The following is a 16,150-nucleotide window of genomic DNA, read 5'->3' on the forward strand; positions in this document are numbered from 1 at the left end:
CTTAAACTTTTCATAAATTTTTATCATATATTTTGGGAAGGATTTTTAATCTAAAAAGTGTAGTGTTCATTAAAGTATCCAAACCTAACAAATCAAAAAAACTTCTTCAAATCGGAAAAATTTCAGTCAACATTTTAATCAGGTTTTTAAAAATTCAAATTAATTAAAAAGAATTACTTTGTTATAGAAAAATACTTCATAGTCTAAGAAAAGTAGTATAAATTAAAGTCTTAAATAAAAAAAAACATGTATAAGTATTAAAAAACAATCAAAAAATCCATCGAAATTTGAAACAATTTTAATCAGATTTTGTTTGGGATATAGTTAGACAATATATTAAACTCTTACAAATTCAGTTAACTTTTTTTCTAATTTACCATACAAATATTGTTCATATTCTAAAAAACAAAATCAAAATTCAAAAAAAAATTTCACCAGAATTTCAAGATTTCCTAAATAAACTTTTTCCGGTATACAATTTTTTAGCCTTTTCAATTTTAGAAGTGTAAAAACATTTACATATATATTAATATCTTCCAATTTTTTTTTTCTTGTTCAATCCACTCGGAGGCATAGGGACTCGACTGAGTAATGTTGCGTTGGTTTCGTTAATCTATTTTGCTTCTGACAGGGTAGGTGATTAGCCTGCCGCTACTAGTCGTAACTAATGGGAATACCAAACTGTCGTTGCTTAGGAACAACGCCTTCTTACTGCTTGAAACGCCATCTGTGTATCACATTTTTCTGGCAGAAGGATCACACAGATGGTTGAGGACTTCACTAAATTTGGTGTGCCTGCGCTATTACCGCGATTGACCGCTTCCTCTTGCTCGTATTTTAGCAACCACAATGCAATTAATGCGTTGACTTTTTGGGCGGTTATTGGGGTTGAGAAATTAATTTTTTTATTGTTTTTTTTATAGAAACTTGGAAAGTAGGTAAGTTTGGAAATGTGCGAGGACCGTGCTTTACGTGGGATTCGAACCCACAACCTCTGGGATGGCAGGCTAGTGCACTTACGCTATACTACCGAGGCCGCTTGCATGTTTAAAGTATCTAAATTTGCTGCACTCTCCCCATAGAACTCATTTATATTATTTTTGTTTATATAATTGTATGACTGATTAACCGATTGCACCATAAGCTTGGTGCAGAACCAAAATTTGAAATGATCTGATTCTAGTATTTAAAATGTTGATGAAAAGTAGTCGATTTTTCGCAAGCTTTTTGTGGTTACAGTACAATTATAGTTTCACAATAATTTAACAAAAAATTAATCTTTGAAAACAATGAAAAGAAAATGGTTGAAGATTTGCTTCTCCCTCGTTTAATAGTTTTTTGATTGGTTTATAAAAATAACTGTGTATGTATATATTTACAAATGTACAAAAAGGTACTTTTTTCTATTAAACATAAAAATAAGTTCTATTTAAAAGATTTTGCAACGATTTTAAACTGATATGACAGAGAGGTTTCTATAATATATATTCGCACAGAAAGCAATTTTAGACTAGCCATTAGATGAGCAAACTTTGAACTTGAAGAAGAAGTTTGTCTGTATGGGTGGCACACAACTTGACACCGTCAAAAACGAGCATAATTTCTTTCAACAGAATGTAAGACTATTTATGTACTTACATCGCAGGACAGCAGTGAGTGAGATTCTCGAAAGCCACCTTATATGAAGAATTTCATAAGAGTATAGCTGTAAAAATGTTGGGTGTTTTTTAGCTGCATGAGAACTGTCGATATCTATAATATAACTCAGGTTTGACAGCTAAGAATGGCAAAGTGTGTTTATATTTATGTTCAGTAAGGTTTGGCAAGTCATCATGACGCCAAAACGACGCTTCCGAATTGTGGAAATTTACTTTGAAAAAATAAATCTGTTCGCAATAAACCAGACTGGCGTCATAAAAATATTTTCAATGGCTCCATCTTTTTAATGAGTTAGTACGTTGGAAGGCACATCCATAGCTGACTTCCAGTGAAAGCTTGGTGGCATTCGATTCAATTAAACCTAAGTTATTGCGTTATCGGTCCAAAAATGAGTTTCGAACAAAGAGCTAATATCAAATTTTGCTTTAAAATCAGTAAAACGTTTACCAAAACATCCGAAAACTCTATCGAAATTGTTCGAGAATTTATCAAAAATGAACCGAAATCATGGTTGAAATTCATGAAATCGGAGTTGAGTATCTCCAAAACATCGATGAATAGCATTTTAACTGATCATTTGGGCTTACGAAAGGTCTGTGCACGATTCATTCCGCACAAGTTTACTGAGGACCAAAAAGGGCTCAAAATTCAACATTCATTAAAGAGGTGAGAAAAGACGAGAACTTCCCTTACAACGTTGTAACTAGTGATGCAACGTGGGTTTTCCCACATGAACCTGAAACTATGCGTCAAAGTGCCGAATAGAAGGCCCCAGACGTCCCACCACCCAAAAAATCAAATCGATGGTCATTTGTTTTTACGATTCTTAGCGAATTCGTACAAAGGGGCTAAATCGTCAATGCAATTTTCTATCTTGGTGTTTTGTAGCATTTGGTGCACCGCATTCGTTGAATTCGCCCTGAATGCCGCGAAGAAGGAAGCTGGCGCTTATTGCATGATAATGCACACCATCTCATCGATCCACTCTTGTGACTGATTTTTGACTATAAATCGCCATCCATCAATCACTCAACGTATTCGTCTGATATGGCTCTCTTTGACTTCTACCTATTCGGAAAATTGCATTTCGCCATGAAAGGAAAACGTTTTGCGTCCGTAGAGGCTATCCAAAAGGCTTGCACCGACATGCTGGAGGAAATTCCTGTCAATGACCTGAAACACTCTTTCTTATGGCGTTAGACTATATTCTATGCAACAATTTCAAAGGCAGAGTTTATGTAAATAAACCAGAAGCAATTAAACTGTTGAAGGATAACATTCGGAGCTAATTGGTCGATATCAAGATTCAATTATGCTTAAATGTGATTGAACATTTCACCAATAATCAACAACTGTAAACATGCACGCGGCGGACATTTGGAAGATATCATTTATCATTCATGAATTTTAGGCCCATTACCAACTGCAGTGAAACCTGCCTTAGGCAGACACTCACCGACCATTAACTTTTGGACACCCAAGAGAGGTGTCCGCTCAAGAGAAGGTCATTTGTTCCGATACCTAAGGCCTGTTAAGAAAACATGTCCACCCAAGGCAAGTAGGTCCATCTAATAGAGGTGTCCGTTAGAAGTTACACTATACATACATAGGTATGTCAATAAGATAATTAATTCCCATGTCAAATATTTGTGTATTTCATAATGAGTTTGAATTCAAAACGAAACTGAAACTTGAAAGACTTTGTATTATTAATTTATTATGAATTGTGCATAACTTTTAGGTATTATTTCTAACAGGCTGTGGAAATAAGTATATGAAGAATATTTCTAATTTGTAACCACTTTTTAGACTCTTCTTAATAAAAGTTTCATTGAACTCCCTAAGGAAGCCCTTCAAATAAATTACGTACGTGTATAAAATATATTATATTACGCTATGCACTTAGGTACTTATGTACATATGTATATATGTACGTACTTATACATATTGAGGGATGCATGCACTGAACAATGATTCAGGGAAGAACTGGTTGGCAGATATGAACTAGTCAAAAAGTGACTACGCTTACACCGGTTCAAAGGTTCATATCAAAATCAGGTTTATTGCGCAAATTTAGAGCGAACACGAAGGCAAAAATACATTATTCTGTATATATGGATCTTGATTTATGCCGCTGATAAAGTTCATCAGATTTTCAATATCAAGGCTTACTATATAAGCAGGTATAGCAAAGAAGTGAGTACCAAAGTACCAGAGTGGCTAACGAGAAGGTGCTAGGCTGATTCAACATCATCGTGCATACAGCTGACGCAAAAAGAACTCGAGGTAATTCTAAGTCTGGATTTTGTCAACCTCAGAAGATTTCCCCGATCTACACGTGGCCAGAGAGATTTCGCGACCTTACAAGTTTGTGTATGTGCCCCGCGCTCGCTGAGTTGTCCATCTTTTCAGAAGCAGACCGCAGGTGGACAAGGGGATCCTAATCCCAATCTTTCTAAATCCGAAAAAGCAAATTTTAGAAGCTTTTCTAAATGAACTATAATATTTAGTATAAAGAAATAGTATCCGAAATCAATTGTCAAACTTTACACAACCATTTATTTTTCGAGCGATGAGTTTCTTCAGGGATTTTATGCTTTCGATATTTGTGCATTCCTTATAATTACAGATTATTTGATGGGCTTGTATGTATAATACATATTCAAAATCGATCTCAAGTAAACATTTTAAATTTGAAATTGATTTTTATATTTATATTTAGATAGTTGATAATACACGTCATTTGCATAACCCCTTGCGAAAGACTTTACAATGCTGGCAAACTTAAAAAACAAATGGCCGACGAATTGAAAGAACGGTTCTATCCAAGGCGAATCTATTAAAGGTGGTATTCGTAAACCAGCTGATATGTTTTTTTTATGCGCTGTATGCTTCCGGATGTCAGCATAATATTAAATGACTAAAAGCCGTTCCATTCGCACTATCATCGTATGTTTCTAGCTCCCACTTCTTGTCGGCTATGCAACGTTGTTCGTCCTCTCCTTTTTATTTTCTACTTTGTATTTTATTATCTTTATTATCTTCTACTTTTGTCGTGATATTTGGTGGTACAAAACGTTATTGTTGTTTTAGCGCCACGCCCATTAATGAATGTGCTTTGATTATATCCTAATATGCTTTTATCACGCATGGTACCTTCTCCAAGACCACAGCATCTAAACATACGGAAAAGAAAACGAGAAACCCGATAAACGAATGCACCAAAAGCAACAATTTGACTTTTAAAAACTAAGGAGCGTATCAAATCTGAAAATCTGAAAAACAATATGCGTGATAAAAAAAATTAAACAAAAATTGTGAGAAAAAAATCCCAAAAGCATACTAACAAAGAAAAATGGCTTCAATAAAAATATTTTCCCATTTAAATTTTACGGGTTTTGGAAGTTTTCGAATATGTCGAAAATATGTAGCAGAAAATTTGACGGTAAAAATAGCGTTAGGCCCAGTGTAATCTATTCTAATTGCACTTTTTAATTTTGTTTTTTTTTTGTAAATAAGTCTGACGCTACTTAAAATAAGCGCCGATGTTATTGAGATTCGTGTGGGTGAAATTATATAAAAAATTCTTTTATAAAATTCCTTGAACGTATTTATAAGTACTGTCTGCTTCAAAAGAAAGTATACGCCACATATTGACAAGTTCTGACTATTTTTTATTTTCAACTATTTTTATATAAAAATACAGTACAATAAAAACCAATATAATGCAAAGTTTCACACTTTGTACAAAATTTTCAAAAATTCGTCACATTCGTATCAAAAATTCCACTCTTTTTACTGAGAATTTTTAGAAAAATTTCAGGTATACAGTTTTATAACTCATTGACTATTTGTATAGTTAAATGCAAGTTTCGCGTGACTCAAGTGATGTTTAACAACTCTTTTTGCTAACAGTGTTGGGTGTTTTCTTCCATATACACCCAAAGGAAATGTTGAGTACACGTTGAATGGAGGAAATGCCAGCAAAAAAACCATTATCATCAAATCAACGAGAATTTTAAGCCTACAGCCTACCTTGGTATCAAAATATCAGCGAATAAAGGCGCACCAGAAGCAATTAATGGCAGAGTTTAAGCTGCTAACAAATCCTACCACTCTTCTGCTTAAATCAAAACTGCTATCACATGAGCAAAAATTAAAGATTTATGAAGCCTTAATCCGCCCCGTGCTCACCTAAGGTAATGTATTTTGAAAGAAATGTACCATGCACGACAAATGTTGGACCTGTAAGGCAACAAGATGGTTCCTTTCGAATTATATACAATCATGAGTTGGAGCTATTAGTCAAAAACGAATCCGTGATTAAGTCTCAGAAGATAAGATGGATCGAGCAAGTTATACTCGTAAGAAAGCGCAGAGAGCGGTCAACACGAAAAGCGCCTGAATTGTGCCCGGTTGGAGACCGAAGAGGAGGATGCCTAAGAAAAAAAGGGATCGAAGATGTGTGTCATAAGCTAAAAGTGAGGCGTTGGAAGGATACGGCTGTGAATATACAGAGTGTCATCTGGTTGTGAATGAAGAAATGGTTCATAAAGAACTGTCATGCTAAGAAGAATAAGAAGAGTCCTGGTGGAAAAACCGCAACTTTTTTTGGTAAGGCACCCTAATGTGCATTCATAGTTTGTATCAAATATGTACGTATATATGTACATACTGGTATAATTAGAACTCCGGTAGTTGGCTGCTTATAGTTCTTTGCACCATTCGCTGGTTATCTATAGTGAAAAGGTGTTAACTTCACACTAACTAAAGTGCACAGTAAACCATATTTACTTACTTAGTACCTACTACAAAATACCTACATACATATGTACATTCACACGCACATACAGTTCTATGTATATGGTACTAACACTTAACTAAGCACCTATTTATGTATGCGTGAATAAGTACGGTTTTATAGCAAACCAACTGTATTTAAAGAGCAACAACATAAGGCACAAGCAGAAACTGCTGCAACAACAATTGGCAAAGAAATTTAGCGACAGCTTAGTAAAGTACAACAAACTGCCAACCAACTGATATACTAGACCTTAGACCTTTTTAACAGTCGGTCGTAGTTTGGTTTTGCTTGCTCCTTGGTTTGTTTCTCCCAACGCTCCTCATTCTAGTTCTCAAATTGAATAGCACATACGTACATACATACATACTTATGCATGCAAATGTAGAGGAAGCCAAGTTTAAGTTGAAGTTTAAACCGCTTTCGTATAACCTCGAGCTTACAAATATAGGCAAAACAGAAAGCGATACATAGCACAACAAAAGAATGGAAGCCAGTTGATAACAAGCAGAACAACAAGGGAAGACCTAAAAGAAAGGAAGGCAGACAAAACGCTGGCAGTTAAATGAGTCAGTCAGCTGCGAGCTGTGCAAGAGACGGGCACAGTTAATTTTTTTTTTCGTTACATTTTTTTTTAATTCACTTTATATTCGTACGAGTGCAATAAACAGAGGCATGTAAATACAAAACAGGTATGCTGCATATGTATGTATGTATGTACATGCACAAAGAAAATAAATGAATGTGGAAGAGTCCGCTAATTCGAATTTGGTGAAAAAACCTATTGAGTGTTGGGAATTTGCAAAACGAAAATATTTGTGCATGCATATATGTAGGTAGTTGTGTAGTACAATAGGATGGACTGCCAAAAAAAATTGAATAACGATCCTGGTTTGAAAGTTGATAGCGAAAGAATTTTAGCGCTAAAAAAAATCCGGAAACTTATATGACGCTAAAATCCTTTTTAAGTAAGCTCAAGAGTAGCACACTTTTTTCTATGGGGAATATGTATGATATTAGGGCATCTAATAATGATATCGAGTCCGGGAAGCCCGTGTTATTTTCTTCGCATTGTATTACCAGACTTCGGGTTTTGGAAACCTGAGCTTCGATTCTAATTTACCACCTTGATAAAAAAGTTCCCAAAATATATTCAGAAAATTCAAAATAAAGAGTGATCAAATTGGAGATACTTTTTCCAATAGGGTATTTGTAACAAATCACACGTGACTACTGTAAATCTAAATAAATTTTTTTTTCAGTATTCATTGATATTTCATCATGGAAAGACTAACGCCGCAAGAACGTTAACAAATCGTGCAACGAAAATCAACGCTCTGTGAAAAGAGTTCATCACGCGATCCGGCCAACTTATAGTACTCAGCGATGAGACCCATTTTTGTCTTAGTGGTTACGTCAATAAGCAAAATTTCAGTATTTGGGCTGAAGAGCAACCCGAAGCCATTCAAGAACAGCCATTATATCCATTGAAATCAACTGTTTGGTGCGGCCTATGGGGTGGAGGAATCATCAGCCCATATTTCTTCAAAGACGAGGCTAGCGCCGATGTACCGATGAATGGCGAACGCTCTACCGCCATGATAAACGATTTTTTGATGCCGGAAATTGAAGTCCGTAATCTCCACAACATTCCACATTGGTTCCAAATAAGACGGTGCTACTTGTCATACAGCCTGTGAACTTATCTCTCGTCTCGCCTGGAGCAACTTATCTCTCGTCTCGGACCAATGTATCGTGTCCGTGGCCACCAAGATCGTGTGATATCACACCTCTCCACTTTATTTGTGGGGGAATGTAAAGTCGAAATGCTTTGTGGATAAATCAGCTTCGATTAAGGCATTGGAAGCCAACATTACTCAAGTTAATCACGAGATACCGGCCGAAGTCCTCCAGCGAGTACTTCAAAATTTCTGTTTACGCCGAATTGCGGCACAGTTGTGGCCAATATTTGAAAGGGACTATCTTTAAAAACAAATGTCATGAAGGGTTCTACACAAAAATAATAAAGGTTGCCCAATCAATTTTTGTTATTTTATTTCAATTTCAAATCCGATATCTCTAAATTGATCTTTTTATCCCTTTAAAAGTTTATTCCTCTAACAGTTCTGCAGCTCTAATTTCAGTCTAACCCTATTTAGTTTTTCCATTACTTCCTTTAGACTGTTAAAGCCCGTCTCCCGTAGTGGTTTTTTGACTCGATCAAATAGAAAAAAATCGCAGGGCGTCATTTCAAGCGAATCCGATCGCTGTCAAAAATTCACGGATAATGATGGCACTGCGCGACTATGTGTTATCATGGTGCAAAATACGCGAGTTGTTTTCCCCCAAGTATATTCTTTTTGGCGACGTAAACGTCTCATAACGCCCAAATAATAATCTTTATTAAGTGCTTGACCATCTGAAAAAAATGGGGTGTACAAAACCGTTTTAATCCATAAAAACCGTGAGCATTCCTTTCTTTTTTGACTGCAAACGACGTAGTTTTTTTAGTCTTGGTTCATTCTCAGCTTTCCAGGCGAGTGGCCTGATGTCTGGATTGCGAGTAATTGCAGTAATGATGCGTTTGATGAAAGTTGGGTGGGACTCAGCCATGGCTGTATCATGTATTTGGCGATGTCAACACGGTCCCTTTTTTAGGTCCATAGAAACCAACTTTGCAGCAACACGGTGCAAACCCAAATCAGTAATTGCAAAGCCCTAATCGAATCAAAAAGCAATGTTCCAGTCCTCTGTCAACTCTCTGATGATTAATTTGAACAACTTTTGTTCCATTTTATTGATGCTTTCATCAGTTTGCGATGCCGACGGCCTGTCACGATGTTCCCCGTCCTCGATGGGCTCATGATCTTTTCTGAAGCGTTCATGCCACTCGTAAACGAGTGTTTTGGTTATAGTTTCAATACCGATACAGCTTCTCAACATTTCTAAGGTTTTTGTACCATTTAATAAATTTTTATCGCAAAATTTAATACAAACTCGTTGTTACAAATTCAAATCCATTTTTAAAGCTGTAAAAATTGAGAACACGTGCTGAGGTAGATTTACGGCGTAACTTTTACAAATATCAAACAATGGCAATACAATTTTGGTAGGAATGTTAATCACAGATGTGGCAACGTAACAAAAACAACGAAAAGAACTGAGATGAGTTGACTTAGAGCGTCACCGGACGGTTGTTCCGGGAACTTTTTGATCAAGGTGATATTTTGAAATGATAAAGATAAGTGGTACAAACATCACAGCTACAACAAAATCTCAGATTTCTGTTTTCTCAAGATTTAATTGATATGAATACGGATTTAATTATAAGTGAATTCCAAGCAGGTGAAGAAAATAAGAATACGGATTTTCCAAAATAATTTTTAATGTCTAGTGCTTGCGTATATCTCAGAATTATTTTTAATCAAAAAAACATTATATTTCTTGAAAGGTATACCTTTATTTTAATAATTCCATAAATGCTAAATTGCCAAATTGGGAATGGTAAAAATTCGAGTGATCTACAAAAATAGACAAAAAAATATTTTTAAATTAGTTATGGTCTGACCTTTTTAAAAATAATTCTCATTGCATATTTTTACAATTGCATGCAAGCAATGCTATAGTCTCCACGGTGGTTCAGATCACATTTTCCAACTATAAGTAGTCTGACTTGAATGATATACAAGTAACTAAATCCCGACAACAAGGAATCGTAGTTGTAAAATTTCGATATTCTTGTAGTTAAAAAATAGACCGGAATCGAATGCATTAGTGCACACACCCATGAAGGGTAATCCATTGGTTACGCACTGATGGCCTTTAACACCCCAGAAGGGCGTTTCTTCGTTTCTTAATGCAACAAACTGGAGCATTTTTCATGACCTTGTTTTGTAAAATATATTTCGTCTATAATAAATTTAAAGACACCAAGATACTCCTACATATAAGTTCTAGTCGAAAGCTGTTCCAATACAACCCACCACTGCTGCACGTTCTTACGTCTAAAATAGAGAACCTGGTATTATCATTTCATTCCTGTAATAAAACTCGTGCAGGAGCTAAAATCAGTTCGTTTGTTTTGGTTCTTCTCCACCAAACGAAAAAGATATGCAAAGATAAGAAAATGTCGCCTCTTTCAATTCTGCAACCTACAATCACCTAGCTTATTCCACAAAAGCATTAGGTTTCAATTTGATTACAATTTGAATAAATTAACCTAATTTTTCAAAACCATAATGTAGATGTAACTGAGATGCCATTTCCTGCAGCATTTTCAAAAAATTGGCCAATGTCGGCCGACTAAAATCCACACCTAACTCTCACAGTAATCTTTTCGAATGCTTTGGCTTCTGGGAATGTTAGTATTTATATAGCAATTTTGTTTGTTAATCTAGCCGCCTAGATGAAAAAGCGTTTCACCCAATAATTCTTTCCAACAAATTCATATTACGGCATTCATTATTTTACGAGTACATCAACCATTTGCAACATCACCTGAACAAAAGCGGTGAAGAAAGCTTAACAACTCATGTTTATGACGGAAAAAACGTAATAATTTGTTGTCCAAAAGCAAGTAAGTAAAAACAAAATAAAAATAAATCAACAGTAAGAGCAATTCCAAGAATCAATTTTCAGCATTATGGTGAGACGGTAAGGAGGAAGCCAAAAGCCTGCACAATGCATTGAACTTGCAAAAGTGATTGCAAGAGTAAGTGCTTATTCTTTTGCAGGCAGGGCAAAAAAGGGTTCCTGCAAACAGTTAATAGTGCACTCTATATGTCGATATGTATGTATTTAGGCATTGGCAGGGACGCTGATAAATCCATTAACTTTGGGTATTCGCTTGTTAGGGCACTTAAGAAATTAGTAAGCCAGACGGATATGCATATGTATTCATTAGGGCGGGTCAATTTTTTTTCGAAAACGTTCCTAGCAGATTCGGATTCTACGAAACAAAGGGCAGTAGAGCATAGCTCTAAAGTCAATTTTGAATCCCCAAAATTCTAAAAGAAACTATCTTTATGGTGAATTGCCGTCAGAGTTATTGCTGCAAAATGTTAACCAAAAACGTCAAATGAAGTGTCTTAAAAAAGGTGGATCACCAGAATACACCGTCCAACAAATATTTAAAATAAAAATAAAAGCAGAGAGTTATTTTCCTCTCAGCTAATCTTAGGTGCATGAAAATTATCGATTTCATACAAATATCGTTTCAAAATGTGGCTTTAATATTATATTAAATTGAAATTCAAGCACAATTTCAACCAAAAGTTACGTTCTACATCGCAATGTCCAAAAAATGAATTTCTAAGCTTTGGCTCAAGCCATGTAGTTTTGCAGAGAGCAAAGAAGTACACCAGCAAGAAGGTTTGGGGAAAATTTTTATTCCTTCCTTAAAAAGTATCAGTCTGATGGTAACTATGTCTTCTGGCCCGACAAAGCATCGTCCCATCACGTTGTTAAAATGCAAAAGTTTTTAAATAATCGAAAAGTTCATTTTGTACCAAAAGACGAGAATTCCGCAAACTTGTCCCAATGTCATCCAATAGAAGATTTTTTTGGAAATTTTAATTCGATGGTGTATGAAGACAACTGAAAATTGTGTAAACTCAGAAAAATATTCAGTGGATATATATAGGGCCCGCTATCTATTGTTACGGATTTGAACTAAGTATTATTTGAAGAATGGTAACCCTTAGCTGTCATCTGATTTGACAGAAAATTAGTTGTATTCTTCCGCTGAACGAAAACGGTTGTGTATACGCTCAAAGAACGCTGGGAAATATTGCGACATTACTTTGAAATTCATGGTAATGTTGCAGAATGTGTACGAAAATTACGTACGGCAATGGGAAGAAGAAAAGCACCGAATGAAGCGTATGTGCGTAACTTTGCGAAAAAAGTAAGAGAAACTGGGTTGCTTATTGATAAACCAACGCGTGACCGACCAAAAACCGTGCGTACACCCGAAAATATTGCTGCTGTGGTCGAGAGTGTTCGTGAATCACCAGGAACATCAGTTCACCGTCGTTCTCAACAATTGGACATTTCGGAGACATCATTGAGACGAATTTTGCGTAAAGACCTTGGTATGACGCCGTACAAAGTCCAAGCCAAGAGCCATATGAATGAAGTTGTGTTCCATCATTAACCGGAAGGATTGTACTTCAAAATAAAAAAACAGTTTGGAAAAATATTGAGTAGTTCCTTTTTAATAGCATTTTTAATTCCGTAAAGTTATATGGCGGACCCTGTAGATAGACAGATAGAATTGACAAAAATGCCGTCCAGCGGTCATTCGTAGGTGTCCCCGCAAGGCTTCGACGTACGCTTTAAACTATGCATTAATATTTCTTTATGCTCTATCACAAGCAAATAATATAAATCATATTTAGAACGTTTTTAAAAAAGATAATTTTTTTTATGCCATTACTCGTTATGCATTATTTTCAAGTATTCGGGAATTTTTTTAACTGTCTGAGAACTATCGATATCGATAATTATGATTTAACTGCTGATAATGGCAAACTGTGTTGAAATTTCTGTTCAGATTTGGCAAGTCATCATGAATTGTTTAACGCCAGAACAACGTTTCCAAATTGTGGAAATCGACTTTGAAAAAATTTAATCTGCTACCGAAGTTCAATTCGTCGTCGTTCTCAATTTGTCGCAGACTGCGTAGTCATCTGCACATAATCGGAATATGGTCCACTGACTCCTGTCGTATCTGTGGCCAATTCCAAGATACTCCAATCCATCTTCTTCTTGAATGCAGCTCTATAGCGTGGTAAAGGTTGAGACATCTCGGCCATTTACAGCCAGAAGAATGGCACTTACGCTCAGTCCAACCTATCTATATGTTAAGTTTGATAAGAGAATTGAGTCTGTATGAGGTACTATGATGAGTAGAGGGTACAAAAGATGTTAAGATCGAAGTGCAAGCCTCCCATAAATCTACATCTCTAATACAATATATTATCAAGGATTAAACAAAAAACTAAAAAAAAATTTAAGCCAAATAACCAAAAATTGGATTGATCGAATGGACTAAGTAAATCGGAGCTGCAACGGGCATGACCCGGATATCATATTAAAAAAAACAAATGCCACGAAATTATCTATTAGATTATAATAGAAAAAAATCAATCCAACAATATTTCTGTTTTGCATTATCATTTTAAGTTCTCAAGCTCTTAAAAATACCCCTATTGAGCCGACAGCGAATGAAATGCAATCGAAAAAAATGCAAAAACAATTTAACATGGCGCACAATACAAAAAATCTCTACACAAACTCCCTTCATACGTAAACTTTTCACTAGAGATTTTTCTAAATTCAACTGTTTATTTATTAATTGTATGCGCACAAAATTGTGAACAGCTATTTTTCTTTCTGGTAAAGTTTAGCAGTAAAAATTAGCCGAATAAAAATTGCAACTTCTCAAAATGAAATGTCACTTTGTGCTCTCGATTTCCACTTCCTTGCAAGGTTTTTATGAAGAAAAAAACCAGGATGTGATAATTTGTAACAGTTGTTAGGAATTGTAGTGTACGTAAACACAACTATTTTTAAATGCCTCTAACATATAAAGCAAATTTTGGGTTTGGTATAGATGAATAGCCCTACCGTTGATGTAGTTTTCATTAATACACGTAAAGAAGCCTCTGAGTTAGCAGAACAAGCTTCTTTTGAAATTGCCACCCCGGGAGATGTGGAAAATAAAAAAACAAATCCGAGCAAATGTACCTTTCGATATCGTATCCGTATGTGCCAGTGAGCCATTTTTACTTGACTGTGTTGCATCAGAATTTCATTCAACAGATGAGATTTGATGATCTAAAAACCAAAATTTGCGATGCCACATTCCCACGACTGTCGGTTCTACGTAACCCGAACGACCCGAATTTATATCTCGCATTTCACGTTTATGCTGCTACAACAACAACAACAATATGCCGACTTTTTTCTGTTTGTCTATAATTTGAAGGATATAGCGAATGATAGGAATTGTGATGAAATGTTTGTAAAAAAAAGAAAGTTCAGATCCGTTTGGGCTTAAGAGAATACGAAATTTCATTCAAAAATTAGGCAGGCGTCGAAATTTGCTTGCAATGCAATGCAAAATATGTTCTCTGTACTCTAAGAAGAGTAAAGAGTTGGTTGAGAACAACCATGACGGAATCTCACCTAAAAGATAAATAAAGTCATTTTCAAAGATAACAACTATAATAAATATATTTTTTCTTTCAAGGTTCATTTATGCTGATGCCCATAGGAAGCTGGTTGCTAAAACGAGGTGGAGTTAATAGGGTTTATTTTAAATTAGTTTGCAAAACATCGCGAAATCTTGTTTGAAAAGATCGCGAAATTCAGTTTTTTTTTATTTTTTTTTTTTTTTTAATGTATATACATACATATAATATATAACTCTTTAAATAAATTGGAATATTCAGAAAAATGTGCTTCTCCTCCTTTGTGATTGGTTGGCTACGCCCTTGCGCTCATGCATATAAATATGCACCTATCCGAACAAGGCTCCATTGAAGAGATCCAAAATGAGTCGTAAAACAAGTCGAACACGTTTTAGGGTGTTATCTCGTCGCAGTACGCCACAACATAACCTTTATATTATTTTTCAGCACGTCGCAAGTTCGCACATTCAAACAGATTGCATTTGTGTATGTGTATATGGATGTGTGTTTATATATCCTAAACAGGCTTCAACTCACAACAATATTTTTTTCTTTCTTTTACCTTTTATGTTTTAGCCGTTTCTCCTTCAGTGATTCTTTTTTTAGCCTCAAGCAGGATCCAACAAAGAACTTTTAGCAATGTAATCACAAAAATGTATGCGATGCCATCAACAACTACAATGCAATATAGCACCCCATTTCCGATAACTTCGTGAATTCAATACGCAAATGCAATTTTATTCCTTTTCGGTTGGGGATTTTTTTTAATTATTCTTTTATGTGTTTTCTTATTCCTTCATTTATTAATTACTTTTTGTTTGTAATTTATCCTCACTTGTTTATTATTTTTCATTTTGGTTTTCCTTCCCTTTTATTACTTTTTAAACGTTAATTATCCCTGTTACGGGCGGCACACAGAACAGCGAAGAGTAAGCGCATCTCAATTTCACGAAAATCAAACATAGAGGTACGCCCTCATGCACAAAAAAGGCCGCTGCAAATAATACAGCACTGATGCCAACATCAACGTAAATGCATAGCAGCTGTAGTTGGCAAAACAAAACAAACAGAAATTTATAAACCTTAACGCATTTGAATTCAAAAATATTTGTTTGTAAATAAAAGCACAAAAACACTCGCGCGCGCTCACTTAACCGTTTTCAACTTAACGTTTAAACACTCTGAATCGCACTGAAGCAGAACTTGCCGGTGGGGCTCACTTCCAGCTGCTCAGTCATACAGCTACTGGCACAACTACAATCATGGAACCATGGAGTCGGGCAAAAGTCAACTGACTTTCGGTGTGCTAAGTGGATGGACGCCGGTTACTCGCGCATACAACCGAGTCTGAGTACAACGATCGTGTGAACAGTTTTATTATCATTGCCGCTGCTCCACTGTGTTCGATGATCATTTGTGAGCATATGATCATACGGTGGGAGAGAAAAGTTTGTTTGCAAGCCCCAAAACACGATCGTAGACAGTGGTTCCCAAA

General features: G+C 35.6%; 2 protein-coding genes across 2 annotated transcripts in view; one reads left to right on the plus strand and one right to left on the minus strand.

Annotated features, from left to right (window-relative positions):
* Positions 1 to 15,892, minus strand: part of LOC129242465 (sodium- and chloride-dependent GABA transporter 1-like) — a 150,608-nt gene extending 134,716 nt beyond the window's left edge. The window contains exon 1 of the mRNA XM_054879111.1: positions 15,218 to 15,892. The gene's annotated coding sequence lies outside the window, so the exon portion shown is untranslated. The remainder of the gene's footprint in view (positions 1 to 15,217) is intronic.
* The window catches only part of LOC129242468 (uncharacterized), a 91,475-nt gene that overhangs the window by 63,238 nt on the left and 12,087 nt on the right, over positions 1 to 16,150 (plus strand). The window lies entirely within an intron of this gene.

The sequence above is a fragment of the Anastrepha obliqua genome, chromosome 3 (genome assembly GCF_027943255.1).
Source record: "Anastrepha obliqua isolate idAnaObli1 chromosome 3, idAnaObli1_1.0, whole genome shotgun sequence".
NCBI lineage: Eukaryota > Metazoa > Arthropoda > Insecta > Diptera > Tephritidae > Anastrepha > Anastrepha obliqua.